The 4,203-nt window shown below is 32.5% G+C and overlaps 1 long non-coding RNA gene across 2 annotated transcripts; it reads left to right on the top strand.

Moving 5' to 3' along the window:
• Positions 1-1,694: 1,694 nt before the first annotated feature.
• LOC139862532 (uncharacterized) lies at positions 1,695-3,991 on the top strand. Of its 2 annotated transcripts, none has more exons than XR_011764218.1 (4): positions 1,695-2,099; positions 2,186-2,650; positions 2,868-3,201; positions 3,783-3,991. It is a non-coding gene; the product is annotated as an uncharacterized lncRNA (long non-coding RNA). The 2 variants fall into 2 exon arrangements; XR_011764217.1 differs by having other exon boundaries at positions 3,315-3,991.
• The last annotated feature ends 212 nt before the right edge of the window (positions 3,992-4,203 follow it).

Raw genomic sequence — 4,203 nt, 5'->3', positions numbered from 1 at the left:
GGCGCTGGTTGGTGGTGGTGGTTGATGGCGGCGCTGGTTGTTGTTGGTGGTGGTTAGTGGATGTGGTAGGTGGTGGTAGGTGGTGGGTGGTGATGGTGGTGGTTGTAGGTGGTGGGTGGTGGTGGTGGCAGGTGGTGGTGGGTGGTGGGTGGTGGTGGTAGGTGGTGGGTGGTGGTGGTGGTGGTGGTGGTGGGTGGTGAGTGGTGGTGGATGGTGGTGTTAAGATATTAAATATGTAAATGTAAATTAATATGTGTAATCTTTATTAAATGTTAAAGGACAATAATACCCTTATTAATTTCCAATAATATAAATCGCAGAACATGAGAATATGATGGACTAGCACTTGATTTTTAAGATGAATGGTTGAGATCGCTTCCCCCCGCTTCCCCCCAAAGTGTTACTTCCCCATTGATCCTGCCCCTATATAGTGGTAGGATCAAGAGGGAAGTAACCAATATGGGGGAGCGGGGGGAAGCAAAAACTTTTTTTTTTTTCGTTTTTTGAAAAAACTTTGTTCACGAACATTATAGATGAGATGAAAATATGAACATTTAGTAGAGACACTTTGTGATAAATGTTTTTATTTTGGCGGGAAAACGCTCGAAGAAGTAATATATAACAATTATCGTGTTTTTCGAGCATAAGTTGAGGTTTTAGCTATTGGGGTTTAGATATTAGGGTTTATAGGGTTTAGATATTAGGGTTTAGAAATTTAGGGTTTAGGGTTTAGATTTAGGATTTAGATTGAGTTTTTAACACGAACGGTTTAGAGTTTAGGGCCATAAACCCAAAACACCAAACCCTAAACCCTAAACTCTAAATCGGGCTAAATTTTACTTCACAAAACATGAAGAAAAAAAAACGTTAACATTCTTCACGAACAATATTATCTTGAATGTTGTTTTTGTCGATCGTTTTCCCACCTAAATAATAACATTCATCACGAAGTGTCTTTTCTAAATGTTCATATTTTCGTGTGATCTTGAAGCGGGAAAAAAAAATTCCAAAAAGCGAAAAAAAAAAATTTGCTTCCCCCGTTTCCCCCCGATTAGTTACTTCTCCATTGATTCTGCCCATATATATATATATATATATATATATATATATATATATATATATATATAGTTTCTATTATATTGTTAAAATGATGCTTTCATAAATAATGTTTATTAAAGCTTTAGAAAAATTAAAAAATAAAAAGAAAAAAATTTAAGTGTTGATGATGTCATTAACACTAATTAATTAAATAAATTAAAATAGTCTTTAATAAAATAAGGAGTATACGAGTATTTCTTTTAACATTCAAACCCTAAAATCTTTTAGGTCATGATGCTAAATCTTCTACCTCTTTTCTTCAAAAAAGGTATTTTATTTTCATAATTCTTCTTTGTCCGTCCTTCAATTTTTGAGTAATTTCATCTGTAGCTTTTGTATTAGGGCTTATATATGTGCGGGCTAAGTGGTTGCATCAAAGGAGGAGAAATCAAAATTGAATTGAAGCTTGCATCTCCAGGAATTGAAGCTTCTACACCCTTGCTGTAAGATTTAACATATGATTCATGTTATTAGTTCGTTGAGTAGTTAATAATAAGTTAGGTTTTATGAACCTAACCCTAAGTTTTGGGGGAAGTGGTAACATCGGGTTTAGAAGATATATATGAAAATGTTTTATTGAGTAAAATAACGATTTTGTTTAATAACTAGGGTTTATCCCTTGGTCTCTATGATGATAATGGTTTACCATTGACGGGCTCATCTAATCCTATGGGTTTGTTCTTATTATTATTTAATCAATCATCTATTAACTTTTCATGATAATCAACCTAGCGTTTTAAACGGTTTAACACAAGACATTGCTTCACTTTTCATATAGAAGATGATGATTATGCTTTGGAAGTGGTTGCGAGTTTGACGGAAACTGGGTCTACCTAGAGTGAAGCTCGGGTTTATCGAACTGTGACGGTTTAGAAAAAAAGGAGTTGATAAATGGAATAGAAATAGTGATGGTGTGAGTCAGGGAGATGATGAACTATTTTTCTGTTCTATGTTTAGTGATAAATGTGACTTGGTGATGGATTTGGTTAAAGACGTGATTTGTGAGTAAATATAAATATTAAATATATATGTATATAATTGTAGTTTTGTGTGTTTACTGAAGTGGGTATGTTTTTGTTTTTGGCAGATGAGTGTGCTTATGATGTTGGAAAGGTTAAGGGTTGTTGTTTCGTTGCTTTAAATTGATTATTAACAGAAGTGACAACAACACCAGGTCAGACTACATTCCCCTTTTTCCTTTTATTCAGTTGCTGATTGTGGTATATACCACATATGTTTTCCTTGGGGGTTTTAATGCTAAATTTTTTTTGCATTCTCAAATGCTTATGTTTCATTGATTACATCATAGTGTTGTTATAGTGAACAACTTTGTTATACGATTGGTAGTCGTTCATTAGTTGCCTACTCAATCTGTAAGTTCCCTTATCTACTCTAATATATATTTTTTTTGTTAACGGATCATTGTTAACATATAGGCTTCTAGCTTATGAATAACGTTGATTTCGTTTCACTGTTAAGATGTTGATGATACTACTGTCGATGCGATGAACAAGTATAATAATCGTAACAATACCGTCGGTGCCATGAACAGGTATAATAATTGTAACAATCTGATTTTGTTTCACATACAATGAATCATTTGCGAAATGTTAATTATTTTGTTGTGTTAATTATTTTATGAACTGGGGGTTAACATATGGATGGTAAGACAAATTACGATTTCTGCTTTTGTACTGAAATAAAACATGATTATTTATTAATGTATCTACTGTTGCCAACTCAATGCGACCAACAATTTATCTGTTCAGGGAATCTGTAAAGAATGAAGCAGATGTCCCCCCTAAATTCGAGATGAAGATGACAGAATGTTGTAGATAAAACGATCTTGGTAAACTCACTTTCAATTCAGTCTCCACATGTAATCATCAAATTATCATCCAAATTGTTGGTACGATTATCCAGAATTAATCGTTTATTCATAGCTTTTATGTTTTTAGATGACTATGATTCTCTGTATATTATTCAAGGTATATTATTAAAGAGGAATTCTCTTTGTTGATGCTCATGAATATGATCATTCAATAAGAAAATTGGTGGACTCATTCCCTTAGAAGTGCCCAAGCTTATCAGCTTAGAAGAGTCGTAAGTCTCTATATGCATTTTTTTATCCATGAAAACTTTCTTGCTCATACTTTTAATAAGACAGATGGGATGTAAATATACTTTAATCCTCTTTAATTTAAAATCGTTTGCAGAACATGTATATTTCATCATTCATACAAGAGGGTCTAAATGACATGCACTTAGTGGTTCAGTTATAAAGGCTACTGGATGCCAAAACTTATGCTTCAATTGCCCATTACATAGTTAGCTAAATGTCTTCATTTTAACTGTTTAAGATATAATATGCCCTACTTCCCCAAGTGAAGTTAATTTCACATTTTGTGTTGGTTGCTGAAGATTATATCTTTAAGCATCTTAATTTGTTGATTTGTGTTCATTCTATGTAGGTACAATCTGGAATATACATTTTCTGTCTTAGCTTGGTTTGTAATTACTCACTATGTAATGGAAGAAAATTAAATTAGACGTAATTTCTTTTGGGGCGGTTGGGGTGAATCTTTAAAAATGTATTGTGTTAATTGGGATTTAACTCTCAGTTATTATGATTCGGGCGGGTTAAATATCGGGTCTCTTAATGGGAAAAATCGGGCTCTTTTCAGGAAATGTTGGTGGCGGTTCAAAATAGAAGAAAACGCATTTTGGGTCTTTGCGATGAGAGGTGACAGGAGAACGCACAAAAAAGCTCAAACATTGGAAGTAAGCTTCTTATACTAATTTTAAGAACTACAAATTTTTAGAACGTAATACTAAGTTAGATTTAGTGGATTATTGATTGATTTTTACCATTCATTGAATAATGTTGTTTTGACGGTTGACTCTGAGTATTGAAAGTTTTATGATAATAAATGACTTTAGCATTTACATTCATTTAATACTTAAAATATATCATTAAAATATTTTTTTAAACAAATCCGTGATTTCACGGGTCATTTCACTAGTGTGTGTGTGTATATATATATATATATATATATATATATATATATATATATATATATATATATATATATATATATATATATA

The sequence above is a fragment of the Rutidosis leptorrhynchoides genome, chromosome 8 (assembly GCF_046630445.1).
Source record: "Rutidosis leptorrhynchoides isolate AG116_Rl617_1_P2 chromosome 8, CSIRO_AGI_Rlap_v1, whole genome shotgun sequence".
Classification (NCBI taxonomy): domain Eukaryota; kingdom Viridiplantae; phylum Streptophyta; class Magnoliopsida; order Asterales; family Asteraceae; genus Rutidosis; species Rutidosis leptorrhynchoides.
This window is presented reverse-complemented; position numbering and strand designations above follow the sequence as displayed.